The sequence below is a fragment of the Haliotis rubra genome, unplaced genomic scaffold (assembly GCF_003918875.1).
Source record: "Haliotis rubra isolate DU_JTF1 unplaced genomic scaffold, ASM391887v1 Scf323, whole genome shotgun sequence".
Taxonomy (NCBI): Eukaryota; Metazoa; Mollusca; class Gastropoda; order Lepetellida; family Haliotidae; genus Haliotis; species Haliotis rubra.
Window position 1 is genome coordinate 286,965 of NW_025766995.1, and position 19,688 is coordinate 306,652.

At 40.3% G+C, this 19,688-nt stretch overlaps 1 protein-coding gene across 1 annotated transcript in view; it reads left to right on the forward strand.

Moving 5' to 3' along the window:
• Window positions 1–13,529: 13,529 nt before the first annotated feature.
• Window positions 13,530–19,688, forward strand: part of LOC124283857 (potassium voltage-gated channel subfamily H member 7-like) — a 277,214-nt gene continuing 271,055 nt past the window's right edge. The window contains exon 1 of the mRNA XM_046719882.1: window positions 13,530–13,841. The gene's annotated coding sequence lies outside the window, so the exon portion shown is untranslated. The remainder of the gene's footprint in view (window positions 13,842–19,688) is intronic.

Consider the following 19,688-nt stretch of genomic DNA (forward strand, 5'->3'; position numbering starts at 1 on the left):
GGTTATCTGAAGTGAAACCAAAAGTCACTGTGTTCTTTAATCTGATTGGTTGAAAAAAGTGATCAAATGGTATTTGATTCCCGGAAATTCTCTGCGTATTAATACATACAGATATCGCTCACACCATTGTATTGTTACGTCGTCAGCTCTGATGACGTCATTAAAATCATATTGTGACGTAAAGTCCGAATGACGTCACAAATCAGCAGTTCCAGATGCTACCATGGGAGACAGCCGAAACGGCCGGCTGATGACATTTCACTGCTGTACCCGTACTCGATGTCAATGAGTGCAGACACAAAAAAACGTGTGTGGACCTTTTAGTTTACTTTTGTGTTTACAATGTCAATAAAAATCATGTGTTGGCGAATTTCCGGGGTGTTATTGAGTACAGGAATATTTCATGTGAAACCTCCGGCTGGAATATTGCTAAAAGCGGCGTAAAACTAAACTCACTCACTCACTCCATACAGATAAATTTGTCAAGCTTAACTGTAATCAAACTTGAACCATTTCCTAATACAAAATACAAAATAGTCATCTATGCATACTGACGAACTAATAAGAAAAGCCATTTATAAAGATCAATAATTGCTCACTGTAAACACGTTCATGTCGACTAGTGGTTCACGTCTTATACACGACCGTCAATAATGGACATAATCCAACCATGACCCCACCTAATTCCAGCTAAACTGGTTACATTTGACATATGACTTGTGATTATACTGGCCAGAGTGTCGTTATCAGTTCGGACACACATTCTGTACGTTGGCCTCAACCACTGTTTGAGCAAACAGTCTCCCACCATGAAAATCAACACTGCCTACCAGATATGAAATCTTCCATTTACCAAAATGGGTATAATTTGATTGGGAGTGACCGCCAGTCACTCTTGTAACCTAATGTTCGATGTTTAGGAGAAGAGTGATCAGCAGAGCTCCCCATCTTCCCAGCCAATGCAAATATTGAATTGGTATTAATCAATAAAGATCTCAAGTTTACCTTCCATTTACATCTCAAATAGGCCGACCACATGGGACTTTACATATTGAGTTGTTTGCTCAGTACAGACATACTACATGGCTGTAGGATGTAGCGGTATGCTGTTTGATTCGACAGTGATGTTGGCTCATAATTTGACCTTGCCATTTGAACATTTAAATCTCAGAATTCTATGCGCATTAAATGAAACACAGAGAACAAGGAGGGTTGGCCGCTCATCACCTACCGCACATGCATTTGTTTCACTGTTCCAACTACTACGCTTACCCCCTTGTAATACAAGCCAATAATAGCAATTTGAATCCTTGATCGTTTGTTAAACAACGTTTATCCCAAGTTCAATAAAATTCTGAGACTTAAATGTTCAGATGGCAAGGTAAAATTATTAGGATTCGCAATCAAAATTTCACTTTATTTGATTTACTTTTTTGTTTGAAGTGAAATTCATCGGTACGTTTTCACGGCAAACAAACTACAGGTTCTGGTAAAGATATGCATGATTTGATACTTATATACTTTATGCTCTTTAGTTTTGGGGCAGTGGGGTAGTCTAATGGTTAAAGCATACGCTCATCAAGGTGAAATCCCGGGTTCGAGTCTCCACATGGGTACAATGTGTGAACACTGCTTTTGGTGTCCCCCGTTGTGAAATTGCTGGAATATTGCTAAAAACGGCGTAAAACTATAGTGGCCCACTCACATTTTAGCATAATTGGTACATGATTTTTACCAAGCCTGATTGATTCATTACGATATGTCATAACAGTTTGCCTGTTCGTGTTTGTTTAAAGTTGCACCCGACATTAATATATATTTATGATTCATACATATTCAAGTCTGGACCAGTGATTTTCATTGACTGACTGACTGAGTTTAGTTTTACGCCGCTTTTAGCTAGGGCTGCGCAATATAACCGGTTTACCGGTATTTACCGGTTCACAAATGAAAACGATACGTATTGCGATACGCTGATCGAAAACCGGTATTTTGACATGCATTCGGAAAACTTCATAACACTTGGAAATCTTGATGATTGTGGAAATTGTAGTAAGGGTGGTGGGAATGATCGTGGTGAAAATTACGTTTAACTGGATTGTTAAGTTCTTTTCCTTGTTTCATTTGTGCCAAATTTTATTTACATTTTTGCTTTGTCATGATTTAAAGTTTTTATTAAGGTTAATCAACCATAGTGATTTTGTTGTGGTTTTGCTTTATAAATCAAGCATTAACTCGAGTATAAGTAGTTTTTTGTTAAAAAAAAATATCTTGCAATATATTGCAATACATATCGCAATATACGCTTTCGCATCGTAAAATATTGCAATATGGAAATTCTCTGCAATACCCACCCATACTTTTAGCAATATTCCAGCAATATCACGGCGGGGGACACCAGAAATGGGCTTCACACATTGTTTTCATTGTGAGCATTGTCTACGATAAGGGTCAGATGACCTGCATCAACCAGGTTAGCCTATGTAAGCTGCCTCTTCTGGCAATAATAAGTTGCTGAAGACCAAAGTTAAACCGGATTTACACGGGTCTTCACGAGTAACCTATTCGTCGTCAAGTAAACTACTCTCGTCGCCAAAGCTAGCCATATGCTAAACTCAGCCTTGGATGACCACGACAGGCGCATCGCTAGCTGTCAGCTGGGTGCCATTGGTCACACCATGGCGATGCACTTCACGAAAATATGAGAAAAAATGAGTGCGTGAGTGAGGCTTTGCGAAGCTTTTGACAATATTCCGGCAACATCCCGGCGGGGACACGAGAAATGGGCTTCACACATTGTACCCATGTGAGGAATCAAACCCGGGTCTTAGGCATGACGAGCGAGCACTTTAACCACTAGGCAACTTCACCTTCCAGAAACTCAAAAACACTGGTTTTAAGTTTACAGTCAAAATATCAAAATAATCTTAAGCATTGCCATTCGACGATTCACATCCACGATCAATGTTTCTGGCTCGTCTGAGATGCGCAGCTCTGAGGCAGCCTGCACCAAACAAACAAACACACAAAACACGCGACAACAAAAACAAATATAACAACAACAAAAAACTCAGCCATATATGGTAAAGTCAAAACAGAAAATGGTATCAGATATTATTTACAAGTCTTTGCTTATTCCACGTATGCTTGTACATCCGACCAATTTTTTATCAATTGGTGTGGTGCTCAAAGCTTGTGTCGTGGTATCATCTGATCAGTTTGAAAATCATTATTTAGTGAAACCAGATCACACAGAAAGATGGTGTTGGTAGCATACATTCATTCATGGCAGAACGAGCTAATAGCAACATCTATGTTATAAAAGTCCGTATCAACCAATTTCGCACGATAGGACTTTGTCAATATCCCTGCAGGACGTAGCTGCAAAGATCAAAGGGCGCCATGACAGTCAGCCTCCACTGCTGGTGCCTTGCGCCTTTTTGGCGGTTTTTAGTCTCCAATGGCAACCGATCCTTGGGCAGGATCTCGTGCAGCACGTGATATGAGTAACACGCTTTCCACGCATAAAGTCATCGGCCTTGAGGCTGAGGTTGTACATTCACGGCTCGTGCACCACGTGATGGAGTGACACGATTTGCACGCTTTAAGTCTCCGGCCGCAAGTTACGGAGCCCCGTGTCTTCAGATCTCGTGCACCGAGATAACCGCGTTTTTTCTCAAAGGTACAACTCGGTGAGTTGTTGATTACAGCTCGATATGTAATTGAACCTCAAGTATTAAAGACACAGTCACCGCAGTGAGTGAGTGAGTATGGTTTTACACCGCTTTTAGCAATATTCCAGCAATATCACGGCAGGCGACACCAGAAATGGTCTTCACACATTTTACCCATGTGAGGAATCGAACCCGGGTCTTCAGCGTGACGAGTGAACACCCTTACCACAAGGCTACCAAACAGCCCCAGTAATCGCAGTAAACAACCCGTACAAAATACATTTTGTTCATTTCCACAAAGACTACCAAAGGTTCTATCAAAGATTACACCGCCAGATACCTCGAATATTTAGGAGTGCGGCGTTAGACAACGAACAAAGAACCTTCGAGGTCAGAATGATGATTTTAGGGAGTGGTACGGCTGTGGGGTGGGGGGACATTCATTTTTTTCTGGGGAGTTGGGAGGGTCGTCAATGTTGTGTACATGTACTGGGGTTGGATGGGGGCAGGGGCCACTTACTTTGTACATGCATTTTTGCGGGCATCATTCACGTTGTACCTGCTTCTTCATAAATAGAAAGGGACCCAGCTTTTGCCCCTCATCTCATTACATCTCACGTAACCAGAAGACCCCAATTGTTTGTGATGATCGTACACCCTACCTGGGCCTAAAAAACAATTACAAGTTGGATTATGGTTACAGAGAGGTTAACATTACCACCCCTGTCTTTATAGCTATAAGGGGCGGTGGGGAAGACTAGTGGTTAAAGCGCTGGCTCGTCACGCCAAAGACCCGGGTTCGATTCCCCAAATGGGTACAATGTGTGAAGCCCATTTCTGATGTCCCCCGCCGTGATGTTGCTGGAATATTGCTAAAAGCGGCGTGAAACAATAATCACTCACTCACTCACTTTATTGCTATAATCGCTGCTGTTGTATTATATTGTTTCTGAATTTGTACTGTCGTAGTGGTATCTTGGTACTGAATATATATTGATTTGTGAGCCTAGGTAATTTTGGAATACCATTGTCAGTTACATCAGATTTCTGGGTTGTGAGTTGTTTTCACACAGATCATTTTCGAACTGATTCCTGTTAACGTTTTAGTTTCAACTTGGTAACAACACGGTACAATATTAAATGGTGATCGCTCGCCATACCTTGCTATTCGTGTTCCAAGTGTTTCTCTGCATTTAAACCCGCTCTAAAAAACCCGCTGCATTACAAAACCATCAATTGTGTGAAAAAATACCGTATTGTAAAAATGATTACGGTAACACTTGCTTTAATTGTACTGCGAAACATTTACAAATCAATCTGACAGGAAAAGCTGTTGATGTATCCCTTTAAATAAACAACGTTTTGACTCCAGACAGTATGAGTGAGTGATTGTGAGTAAACCTTAGGTAACTGTGTTTGTATATTAATTGAGCACAGCTTGTTCAAGGCCCATACTTTAACATAGAATTACGACTATCGTAGCGCTACGATCGCTTTGAGGAACGGTGCCCAGGGCTCAAAATGTAAATTTATGTTTGAAATAAAATAATTGTGACAATGTTTTGAAATTCCGATTCAATGTTTTTTTAAATCACAACGTCCAGGCGACGTACACGATGCTGCTAAAAATTCAGTCTACACTTTTACAAACGAATAATGCTGTTGAAATAATGGGACACTGGTGCCTGTTTATCGAATGTATTGAAGACATTTACACAGAATACATTTTATAATCATATCACATATCGTAAGAATTTAAAATAATAGCAATGTTAGCGGTAGTTAAAAATACATAAATGAATGAACAAATGAATCAATAAATCAATAAATAAATAAATTGTGAGATAATATTTGTTACGCCACATGCAAATAACTAAATAAATTAATTAGGAGATAGTCCTATTGTGTTTACATTTTGGCAGGAATAAACAACGCTAACGCGTTCGGTTTTAAATGAAACATTTAGCAGCGTTCAACCAACTATAATCACTTCCAAAATGTAAGCACAATTGGATTATCTCCATTCTATCATGACATATGCACCATGAATAAAACGCATTTTAAATATGCACTCATTACCCTTGCATAGTGTTTTGACACTACGCGCAGTGAATCGGGTCTCAGAAGTGGTTATTGAAATGTTTTCACTTCTAATTTTTTAGTAACAGGCAATCAAAAACGAACATACTTAAATGTCATGGTATATATATATATATATATATATATATATATATATATATTCATAGTTAATAGATAAATAAATAAATATATTGTGCGATATTAATTGACTCGCCACAAGCTTCACCTGGCAGTCACAAAGAGACTCATAGTGCAATCCCGACACTTGCGCACAGATCAGGGTAGTATATTTGTAAGTAGTAAATATGTTGCACTAATTGTCACCCAAAGCCTTCAGTTTAGAGGTCACCATTGCCCTCGTGCGTTTAAGAAAACCCTTTCATGTGGGAAAATACCAGTCTGATCTCACTTGTGTTGTAAAATTACAGCTCCGCAGAACTCTGAAAGACCTTTTAACTATTTTCGCAATGATAAGGGTCCTCATGTCTGAGTTAGACCCAGTATTTTATGAGACGGGCCTACAGAAAGCACCGTGTAACTTGCCGCGGAACGATATCTGTCGGCCAAGTCTGGCGTCCATTACAATTGCCCAGATTTGTCTGAGTAGGACACGAGTGGATGCCAAAGGGCTTTTTACATAGGTCAACAGTCGACGCTAGTCACCTTTCAATAAATCACGGACTATTTTGACCGTGTCAGTTACGGCGAAGGGAGACATAATTGAACCAACCAGTGAGTGAAAAGGTCGGATCCTCTTCCGGTATACGCGGAGGAGAAAAGGGTTGAATTAGACAAGGCCGATAACTCATGTTACGATGCGGCGTGACTGTCTTCCGGAGCTGGGAGTGAGGTTTGATTCATCGGAACGTAGCAGACAAATGTCAAGCCATATGTGCAGTAATACGTTGTCGATATCGCATCGGGTTCATTGTTCGTGTGTCTGATTGGATGTGTGTGTAGCCAAGGCAAATATTGACTGTTATCGCCATGCAGAGAGGGCTAAGACTGCGTGGAAGAAAGAATCGTAGATTTGTGTTTCTTTGGCTACCATTATCATCGTCGTCGTTGTCATCATCGTCATCACCACCATCATCATCATCATCATCATCATCATCACCATCACCGCAACTACCACCACCATCATCATCATCATTATCATCGTATTCGTCGTCGTCGTTGTTATCATCGTCGTCGTCGTCATCATCAATGTCGTCGTCGTCGTCATGGCCGCCGACGCCTTTGTCGTAGCCATTATCATCATCATTATCATCATCATCGTCGTCATAACATCGATATTTGGGAGCCACGTGGCTCTCAGTAGCCACATTTCGACGCACAGACTCGCGTCCGTCAGAAACAAAATACACGTGCTCAGGCATTTCAGAAAGTAATAAACGGCTGGGTTCCACTTTCATTCCGTTGAGACGTTGTGGCGAAATTGACGATACACTGGACAGGGCGACGTTAAAGTCAATCTCTCACAACCATCAACAACACCATTACCACCTTTTGGTCAAACATCGTTGTCCCAATCCTCATCATCTCCATCGTCACAAGCAACACAAGCACCACCACAACAATCCTCCAGCAGCAGCAGCAGCAGCAGCATCGTCAACATCATCATCATCACCACCACAGCCACCACTATCATCATCATCATCATCATCATCATCATCATCATCATCATCAGACCCGTGAAGGTCCGGGTTAGAATTAACCTTCAGTAACCCATGCTTGTCGTAAGAAGCGACTAACGGGATCGAGTGGTCAGACTCGTTGACTTGGTTGACACATGACATCGGTTCCCAATGGCGCAGATCGACAATCATGCTGTTGATCACTGGATTGTCTGGCCCAGACTCGATTATTTACAGACCGCCGCCATACAGTTGGAATAATGCTGAGTGCGGCGTAAAACTAAACTCACATCATCATCATCATCATCATCATCATCATCATCATCATCATCAACCTTGTAGTGACAATCCTCATCATCTCTTATCGTCAGAAGCACCGCCATCATCACCGTCGTTGTTGTGGTCATCACCACCAACATCAGCAGCACCACCACAACATCCTCGTCATCATCATTATCATCATCGTCGTCGTCATTGTTGTTACATTATTAAAATCGCCAGCTTCATGATCGATATCGTCATCGTTGTCTTCAGTATCATCATCATCATTATCACCATCATAATTTTTCGTCATTGTTATCATTATCAATAAACATTTTTCTTCCTTTCTCATTCAGGAGCATCATCTAAAACGGCCTTATAACTTTGCAATTGAATTACGTCTCAAAGCCATGCATAAAATGCATATCCATTATATTGATCAAACGTAGCTCCAACTTTAGCGTTTATCGCCTTGTTAAAACTATAAAGGGATGTCCACAAACGCCACGAGATCACATTAAGGTGATTGCCTCGTCTAAATCGTTTAATTCTCTGTCAAAATACATCACCTACATACTTCGGATGTTAGGCGCTCCTCGTCGCCTCCAGTAAGACAATAAAACACACGACTTAATGTAACATCATGCATTCGAAATGGGGAAAATTCACTTAACGAGGGCTTTTGCCTTCTTTTATAACAGCAAAGCGATTCAAAGCAGTTTGGGTTAAAGGTGATTCATGATTGATTTTCTGGTATATTGGGCGGTGATGACACCTTACATACCCATAAATCGAAAATATTTTCTGCGGGATTCAAATAATAATAATAGATTGGTGATTTGGGGGTTCAAGCGTCTTTGAATATTATTTCTGTTTTATAACGATTAGATTGATGTGAAGGCAAGTGACGTTAGTTTGGACCTTTGCCACTCTGAGTTAAACGCCGCAGTGAATTATATTCGAGTACACGTCGTGTCGGTTAGTTGAGGGGTGTAAACCCGAAGTGATGCAGAGGTCAAACCATTTTACATCTTGGTGATGCTGAGAAAGAAATAGGATCTGGGCCAAGCAGGAACCTAACGTACGGGTCTTGGTGCCAGTCATTCTCAAGGGATGCAACTCTGTACTGTTTGTTTAGTGTTTAACTCTGCACTCAGCAATAGTGCTGTTATCTATAAATAATCGAGTCTGGACCAGACAATTCAGTGATCAAAAGCGTGAGCATCGATCTTCGTAATTGGGATACGATGACATGACCAAGTCAGCAAGACTGACCACCCGATCCTGTCGCCTCTTACGATAAGCATGGGTTACTGAAGACCAATTCTAACCCAGATGTTCACGGGTAAGGCTGCATTGTACAGTATGCATGGCATGTATGCGGGGATGTAAGCCTGAACTGATGTAGGGTTCAAACCTTTACCGCTTTGGTGATATGATGCTGATAAATCAAGAAACACGATCGGGACCGAGCAGGAAACGATTCCACGGTCTTTGGTTCCTACCGCTTTCAAGGGACGCAACTCTGCACTGCGAATTGTGGCACCTTACACGACTTGGCCTCACGAGGGACACATCCTCACTTTCCCGTTTTGGTCACTGAAGAACCTGTGATAATTACCACCGTCTCATCGACTCATTTGGTTTAATTACCCTTCGTTACAAATGTAATGTTGATGGTGAGTCAGTGAATATGGTTTTACGCCGCTTTTATCCATATTCCACAAATATCACTACGAGACACCAGAAATGGACTTTACACATTGTACCCATGTGGTATCGTTGATAGGTTTGGGGCACAGTGACCACACAGGCAGGCTGTATAGACATTGCAGTCGAGATTGATTTGTGTTGTACGTTGTATTTCACGGTATTACAAGACACGAAAACATGCATCGGGAGGTCAGACTAAGGATCAGAAACGAATCTGGATTTCCATGCCATGAGGAAGAGCGAGAGTTATGAAAATTGAACCGCGGTGCGTGACCAGTGGATGGAAAATGCCATATATCCCTTGTACATGCAAGAGTGTCATTGCACTGCATGTTGGAGAAAATAGTTCCGACCCCATCATCATTGCGGTGCCTGTTACCAGCTTGTAGATTACAGGCCTCCTAATCATCATTATTATGTTTCGCAGATTAAAAATAGTATGCAGCAGAGAGGGTTCGGGTGATCCTGGCACAGTCAGGCTGGTTCGGCTCATCAGCAGCTCAGGTACCCTTGCCCCCTCTGCACGCAGGGAATGGGACTTCTCCAAAGAGGTTCCCTAGTTGAACCCACCAAGAACCTTCAGGAGAATGCCGAGACTCCCCAACGCTGCAGCCTTCTGCATTCTTTAGATGGTTGGACCAAGATATTCTTAGTCGGGCTCTGTGCCTTCCCTTGGAGCAAGTCCCATCTCCAGTATGATTGGTGTGACTACCATAAGGAGGCTGTTATCATTATTATAATTATTATTAATATATCATAATCAGCGATATGTTTAGATATATTAATCAAGATTGCAATGATTGAAGATATATTCCGATCTCGATAATATACAATTATGATGATTATATTGATAAGCATATCAACAATGAAAAATATGACGATGATGACATTGACAATTATGACGATGATCTTCATAATAATGAGAATGATTTTCATGATAATGAGAATGATCTTCATGATAATGAGAATGATATTCATGAGAATGACAATGATCTTCATGATAATGACAATGATCTTCATGATAATGACAATGATCTTCATGATAATGAGAATCATCTATAACATGAAAACAATGACCTGATCTTAACAATACATCAACAATGTATTATTCACAACATGTACATGACAAAGTAACGAGACTACAGCAACCCATGCTTGTCAAAGGTGACGACTAACGGGACGGGGCAATCAGGCCCTACGTAGTTGCAACATGTCGTCGAATCCCAAAAGCGACGCTCATGATGTCAATCATTGGATTTTCTGGCCCAGAAACGTTTATTTACACAATACCGTCATAAAACTAGGTTGTTCCCGAGTGCGGCGTTAACCAACAAACAAGCTGTATAGGCTAGTGACAAGAATAATGTCTGACAGAAACGACAGCGTCTCTTCGACCTTCACCGTCACCAAGATCAACCAGGAAACAGGCCTGAGTAAAACAGGACATCATTTTACAAAGACTATACTTAAATACTTGATTAGCAGAGTCGTCCTCTGTTGACAAGAACTCAAGCTCTCAACTATAATTCCTTCAAACAGCCTATTTCGTAATTCTGACGTTTTTTGCAGCGAGCTAAGTTACTTAGGCGAGTAAAAACGACTCCCGCAGGATGTACACTCGTCTTGCAGATACTGTGGCATGGTAATGAAACGGGAAGTGTTGGCCCACAAACCGTCTCAGAATGGTATATGAGCTTCGTCTTAAGGGATGAAGAATATAACGGGAGTTCTTTACGACTTTACTGACGTATTATCTGGTTATTTGATATAAGATTAACTAATTTCGCGGTTGATGGCTGATCATTGATTTCAGAGGTGAAGGACGTCAAGGTCAAAGGTGAACGCAGCCAGAGAAAGACTTTGGTGTAACATTTGCTTGATATTCTTTCCTAGATATCGAAGCTGACAACTATTTGTATTGTGAATAAGATATTTTATGGGCAATATCCAGATTGACAAAATGCGCTGAATGTATTGAACAGCTACACGTATATGTTTGATTGTTTGTTTTTAAATTAAAGCCGCACTCAGCAATTTTTCAGCTACATGGCGGCGGTCTGTAAATAATCGAGTCTGGGTCAGACAATCCAGTGACCAACAGCGTGACCATTAATTTATAATTAGGAGACATGAGCCAGCCAAGTAAGCGAGCCTGACCAGCCGATCCTGTTAGACGACTCTAAGACAAGCATGGGTTGCTGAAGAACAATTCTAACCCCGGTCTTTACGGGTATAAACGTATATGCAGTTGCACTAACCTTACGGTCACGGTGCCTTCAAGAGGAATGTGTAACATAACGCGTACACTTACCACGCTATATAGTCTTTCAGTATACTGATGGAAAAAAGTAACGGAACATATCATGTATACTAGTCCAACAAAATGTTAAGACCAATAAAAGGAACATGTCATAGCTCAAATGAAATAAGTTCTCTGCTTCAGTTCGGTTACATATCTGCGGCAAAATGTGTTTGTTTATCTGACGTAAATTCTTCAGCTTCCTTCCAGATTCCTGATTCATACGATAAAACTATTGAATGCCACCCTATTCTCCAAGGCTATGATCGTTGTGTTTTTTAATATGTTTATTTTAGACAGAGTAAAAAGTATTTAATGCCGTCGTTTTATAAACACATGGATTTGGATGAACGTTACATTCATTGCAAAACACCATCAGTTGTATCGTGGATGAAATGAGTGAGTGAGTGAGTTGGATTTTACGCCGCTGTTAGCTATATTCTAGCAATATCACGGCGGGGGACATTAAGAATGGGCTTAACATATTGTACCCATTTTGGGAATCGAACCCTACCTTCGGTGTGACGAGCGAGTGCTTTCACCACTATGCTACTCTAACGCCTTTTTGTATCAAGACTGCCCCCTCCTGTCTTGTGAAGTGCCGGGAAAATCTGAATTTGACCAAAAAGATAACAAAAAGTGTATTTGCTAAAAGAACAGTCCCCGCAAAGCTGCAAGCATTGAACGGTGTGATATCGTTGAATTATTCAGTGTAATTAAACTCACTCACTCTGATTTTCAGGCAAGACATCTGGTTCACTGTCTCCAACTGGTCTCGTTCCAAATAACAATCTTAGCACAATGATGCCTAATGGTTAATGCACGATTCCGGCGTGGTTCAGGGTGATGGGTTGCTGTCAAGGTCAATTACTGCAAGATTTGTTTTGGTTTTGTTCAATATTAAAGAATGTCTTGGCAAGTGGGGGCGATGGGGTAGCCTAGTGGTTAGTGGTCACACCGAAAACCCGGGTTCGATTCCCCACGTTGGTAAAATGGGATAAGCCCTTTTCTGGTGTCCGCCGCCGTGATATCGCTGTAAACATTGCTCAAAGCGGCTTAAAATCATACTCACTAACTCATAGACTCATGCACTAATACAGCCTGTAGTCGTTCTTAACGCTATGGTGGCTTTAGTAATGGATCCGGACTTGGAATCTGATGCCTAACCACGCATTCTTCGTTGTGTGAAATATGAATGACAAAGATCAACAGTATGCCTTTACGATATTAACAATTCATTTCAGAGTCTCCCAGGGAAGGATCTGTTCGTCAAATCTACAAATTCCTGCTGACAGCAATTTCAACTACGTGATCAAGTTTCTTTGAAAGCTGTCAAATATTGGCACCATGCTCTGTGGCATTTCTTCGTGAAGGACGCCGTTCCGGTGATCGGTGACACTGAACAGACCCCAAACGAGATCGTGAGTGGGTGTCTTGGAATATTCTCTTCAGCACCATAGTACCTTACAACTAATCTGGTTCCTGGTTTGGAAACATCTCTGAGGATCATTAACGATTTCAGTACTGGTTTCACATGTTCACCTAAAAAACGACAGGCGATTAAAGTACCCCCAGTGTCTGACCTATGCTAAGGAAGGTGTCCGTGCAAAACATTCGTCAAAATCTTTGAATTTTTTCTCATAAAGGTTCTCAGACCAGCCCACGGTTAATACAGCATACATCATACTCCAGGAAGGTACAAGATTCGGGTTCCACTGCTCTAATCACCATTCAAGGAATTTGACGACTGGGATCGCCCAAACAATTACTGCAATATTTGTGTCAAATCTACCGTAAGAAGAAAAACCGTTAGATTTCCCAGTCATTTAAAACAGTTCCGACATTAACGGTTCTTTGAAGAGCCGCACTGCACGAGGGAATTGTCCTCTCCCTTGTCCGCTGACCGTGACCAACAAGCCAGAGCGCTGTCAACTGTGAACTCCGTGTGAGGGAGTATATCCAAAAGAAAGTGGACAGAGTGGTTTAATCGTTGACGAAGCTCAGAGGAACCGATCTCCGTTAATAACAGTGAGTGCACATTGAGACTGGCTGTGCTGTTAACATTCGAATCGATACCGACAACTGTAAGGTTGTTTCCAAGGGTAGACGGAGCTCGCTGTGTACAAACTGGATTATTCTTTCTATTCGGATTACCTGTGTGTTTTCGGGGACTTTTAGGTAAGTCTTCAACATCTATATTTCCTGGATATGCCCTTGAAGCTGTTTCAAAGCGCAGGCAATTGTGCTACGTTGAATCAGGTTTACGACACACTGGCCGAAACGATGGTGCGGTGTAACGATGTAAACATGTGCGTGTTTTGGGCGCATTGTCAGCTCAGTCCTAACATTACAATAACTACAATAACTGGATATGAGTTTTAAAGAACATGTTTTTGGACTAACATTTTTTAATTTATGCATCCAGACGATAGATGTCGTTGAATGTTACGACAGTAGTGATGTGACCGTGTGTCTCAAGCAATACAGTTCTACATCATGTAATAGTTTGAAAAGTACCAGCGTAAATATTGAAGCCAGCTACCAACTATGCCAGGCTGATTGGAATACATCAGCTCCCGAAAAATAATCCTGTCTCAGATCCCCAGATCATGATGTAGGTTTTGTGTACTTTTATAAGCAAAAATTAAATAAATTGACGAGCGACATGAATTATAAACTTTAAGAAGAGATTTGACCAAACAAATTGGTTATCAAAACGTTTCCTGAATGACTGCAGTCGCCAAAACAGTGTTGACGTAAGTTCCATTTTGCAACAACGACACCTATATCACGTATATCACAATGGAATATCTATTCCCTATTTGATTCATGTTAGCCACTATGAATCGTCAACATATACCCTATTTTTCCCGGCAATTTATTAATATTAAACGTAACTTCATTATATTACTCTTGTCTGAACAAACACATATATGCTCAGACTAAATATGTTTACGTTTACCAGTACGTAGTCAAATAAGGCGACATCAATAAGCAATGGGTTATATGTTTCTTTATCGGACTGCACGAAACTCGAAATACTAATATGCCAATTCTCGGATAGGTTAACACTTTCGTTTAGTGTCTTGTTTGTTCAAATACTCTTTTTATGTAAGAGCGATGGGTCAAATTGGAAACTAGAATTGAAACTTTTTTCAAACATAAATGTGGTTTACTGAATGGATTGGCTACCTTGATCATGTTTCAGCTGTTCGTGTATTAGTTGAGAAAATTTTCAAATCAGGTAAATGTGGAATGTGAACGTCAAATAACAATAAGACTTAATTACCCTCAGAAACAGATCCTAAAACGTGAAGAACATAATTAAAGGATCAGTTAAAACATAGATGACACGTTTTCCCGAAAACATGGATTGTGTATTTCATTATGTCAGCTGACATAATGAATAATTCACAGTTCAATAACATTGTATCAATCCTTCCATTATAGTATCGATGTAACAGCACACCCATTACAGTGATTTGATCTATAACTTATAACGGTATTCAGTGTTACATTTGCCCATATCGTATATCCGTCATGAATTGTAGTACCGTTAAAGCCTCGAGTATGAAGTTTATGATTGGAAAGTAATGACACGGTCATAGCGACAATATGATGAAAGTGTTTTAGGGATTGGTCGAGATATAGAATGACCACAGACTAACCGGAGATGATTGCCAGGAATACCAGCTCTGCAACATCTCCTACCATGCCTTCTATTTGATGTTCACATAGGCTGACGTATATTCTCCGACTCGTTATGTGTTGGTCGTTTGTGCAGATGTCATTAATGTCGGTCAAGGTAACAGCTGCAGATAGTATTTCTAATTATGAGAAATTATTATCAAGATTGGCTTTATTTACATTTAGTGTAAACAAATTAATCTTGTTCTCCGAGTCTCATCAAGAAACTCATGCGGCTGTTTTAGCTACTCGACAAAGTACATACGCCCTCAACGTCCATTTGACATATATCATGGTAAGAGTACTAAAAGTAGTTCAGAACTAAGAATGGATAATGAGTCCCCATTGTCTTGTCTACGGGGATTGAGTGAATATGCTGAAAACTGCACAAAATCAATCTGATAAGTATCTGGTTTGAATTTGTAGAATAATTCACACATTCAATTCCTTTGTAAATATCTTATTTCCAATTTGAAAAATGAACACCCCAAAACAGCACAATGTTCGTATTAACTTAAATAAGATGTGTCTGGCAAAGATTAGGTACTGACAGTTTTGAATACGGTTGTTATTTATCTTTCGACATTACAGTCGAGTTATACTTTGAACATGTATATACTGGACATCGATACGCAATGGTCGTTCATTAATTAAAATTTAAGTGCCAGCCATTTGGATAAACCTGTGGTCAAGGCGTTCGTTCGGCATGCATGAGACTTCAGTTCGGTGTTAAACATTAACAATTAAAAGCGTAGTCCTAAATGTCATTTTGCGGTTAGATGAAAAAGACTTAGAACACACACTCAAATAAATACATATGCACATTAGCGAAACAGTCCATTTTGAAGATAGTATCTTGTTAGATGAACATCCGCACGTTCAAAATAGGATGTCGTTAACTTTCCTACTCAACCAGTCACCCCTGTGGAATAATGAACTCTACCACTATTGCTCTTTGCTCAACCCAAACATCATGTGCAAGCACTTCTCACAGTTAAACGAATACAATGTCCAAGATTAACATTGGCATGCCAAGACTGCTGATGATCCCTTCGAACATAATCACAGCATGATCAGAATATGTGCTTTCCCAAACCCCCAAGACGACATCACTGAGCTGAAAACAGTCGTTGATGGATGGGGGGCTGACAGTGTGGTATGGAGATGAAGATGGAAGGGGGGTCGGTGTGTGGGGGTTAGGTGGGAGGGTGAGAAAATCAGAATGACGGGTTAGGGGAATCCAGATGTTCTTGTGTGTGCGTGCCTGTGTGCGTGCATGTGTGTGCGTGCGTGTTTTTGTTGTCGATGGGATTGAGTCATATTTAACGTAGTAACAGCAAGTGGCAGTATGAACAGAGTCCTGATAATGAGATGACATGAGCTTTGGTGGTGTTATTATGAATATTTATCACCACTTTGAGGGGTTGAATTGTGCATGATGACTTTGACTTGAGCGGAGGGGAAAGAAAATCAGAGAGATGGGCTAGAAAAATCCGGACGTTTTTGTGTGTGTATGTGTGTGTGCGCGCGCGCGTGCGTGTGTGTGTGTGTGTGTGCGCGTGCGTGCGTGTGTGGGATGTGTGTATGTGCGTGTATGTGTTGAGGTTGTCAGGGGAGCACTTTTCCCTTGACATTACAAAAAGTTTAATTGACAACGTTTACCCACGTTGTAAAAAAGATACCTGATCATCAGATGCCATTCGTTAGGGATTGTTATGGTGAATGTTATCTCTACGTAGCGGGACAATTGTGAACGATGAGAGCTGATTGTGACCTAGACTAGCATCTAGTCTTCGAAATGGAAATAATTTACACTCAAAAACGGTTCATAAGTTAAAATCAGAAAAATATAATGAAATGGAGACTGGAGACTTTTTTCATTTTCAGACCTGTGGTAATCTAGACTTTCTTTTCTAGAGTTTCTTTCTTGGATATGTTTGTTTCAGGGTCTGTATGACAGACTTGTGTCTTTATCGTAGTTATCGTAGGTTGAAGATCTCAGAGAGTACGTGAGTGGATTTTGGACTAAAATATATCAGAGTGAGTGAGTGAGTTTAGTTTTACACCGCACTCAGCAATATTCCAGCTATATGGCGGCGATCTGTAAATAATCGAGAGAGACAATCCAGTGATCAACAGCATGAGTATCGATCTGCGCCATTGGGATACAATGACATATGTCAACCAAGTCAGCAAGCCTGTTTTAAACCGTTTTATTTCGAATGGACACAACATGTAGAGCATTCGTCTATATTTGCAATAGTGTGAAGATAACGAAAACACCTATATGTGTTTTGTTTTGTTTTGGGGTTTCTTTTTACTTTTGATGTGTAGTAACTTGAACAATACGCAATGCAAGCGTTGTATTATGATTGATGCTCTTTCTCCGGACTATTGTATGTTATCTGTGCTGTATGGATTTTCATTTCAAACACTTGGACTCAGTGAGAGTATTTTGAAATGCCTATAATTTTTAGTAATACTACTGTTGTATATTCAATAGATACCGCATGTAGAGCACTCATCTATGTCTGAAATAATGTGAACATAACGAAACAACCATATATGTTTTTCTTAAAACTTTTGACATGTCGTAACTTGAACAGTACGCAATCGTTGTATTACGATTGGTGTTCTTTCGCAGATTACTTTATGCGATCTGTGCCAGATAGATTTTCACTTTGAACACTGCTCAGTGAGTATGTTTTGGTTTGGTTATTATTTTGAGGAATACTACGGTAAACCGTTCTATACAGAATTGTTTCTTAGCTTTTGATGTGTGAACCACTCACTCACTCACTCTTCATTCACTCACTCACTCTCTCACTCACTGAGGCTAAAGATTACGATTTCAGAAAATTGTTCCTCCAATATCCTGCAATCTGAATATGCATATTTACGGTAAAATGTGTCAAAACACAGACACATGTAACCAACTTCCAATTTATCTAATATTTTCGACTCCAAAGTCTTCAAACGTTGTATAACTAGGTTAGAACCTCCAGCCTCACAATTCAGCCTTCAAGTTGGTGATATATATTCATAACGCCAACCCCAAAACCAATGCCATCTCATTATCAGGAATCTGTTCCTTCTGACACTTGCGAATGTAAAGGTAAATACCCAACAAATCACTCGAACCTGATCGACACACACGCATACACATATGCATACACCCACCCACACACAAACAGATATACATACGGAGACACGCACGCACGAACACACTTACACACACACACACACACACAAAACAAGCCAAAAAACAAAACAAAAAAAACATAAACGTCCGTATTTCCCTAACCCGTCATTCTGATTTTCTCACCCTCCCACCTAACCCCCACACACCGACCCCCTTCCATCTTCATCTCCATACCACACTGTCAGCCCCCCATCCATCAACGACTGTTTTCAGCTCAGTGATATCGTCTTGGGGGATTTGGGAAAGCACATATTCTGATCATGCTGTGATTATGTTGAAAGGCATCTTCAGCAGTCTTGGCATGCCAATGTTAATCTTGGACATTGTATTCGTTTAACTTTGAGAAGTGCTTGCACATGATGTTTGGGTTGAGCAAAGAGCAATAGTGGTAGAGTTCATTATTCCACAGGGGTGACTGGTTGAGTAAAGTTAACGAAATCCGGTTTTGAACAAAGGAAACGTTAATTTAAACATACACGTCATTTCTGCATATGTGTACAATGATACTGTAATGTTCAATTCTCTTGTGAAGGGATTCATATGATAATGCTCACGTGCATTGGAGTGAGTGAGTGGGTTACGTTCAACCGTCATTGGAAGACACCAATAACTGACTTCACCAGTATTGAGCATCTAAGCTGAACCTCAGGCATATTGAATGAATGCTTTGCCAGCTAGGTTAACCAACGAGTCCCTTATATTTTCAATATAAGTACTATCACTGTGTATCAGTGTCCAGTATATTGTGTTCAAACATTAACTCGTGTATAATCTGGAAACATACACAACAATCACATTCAAAATGCGAGCTCCAGACCTAAGGCTGACCCTTCTCTCATTCCAATTATTGAGAACGTTCTGTTGTTTTTTTTGCGTTCAGTTTTCCTATTGGAAATAAGCCATTTATAACTTTTTGGGAAAAAAGCGGATTTGGATTATTATACCAATTCAAATCAGATACTTAGAAAATTGATTTGTTTTTAGAATTTAATTACCTAATATTTCCCCTGGTGTAATAAATTGTTCTCTATAACTGGCTTGTCATCGTTTGAATAAATGATTTATGAAAAAGTTGAAATCTCCAAGGCGCCGTTTCAAAGGAAACTTAACACTCAAATAATTCTTTTCATTTTTCG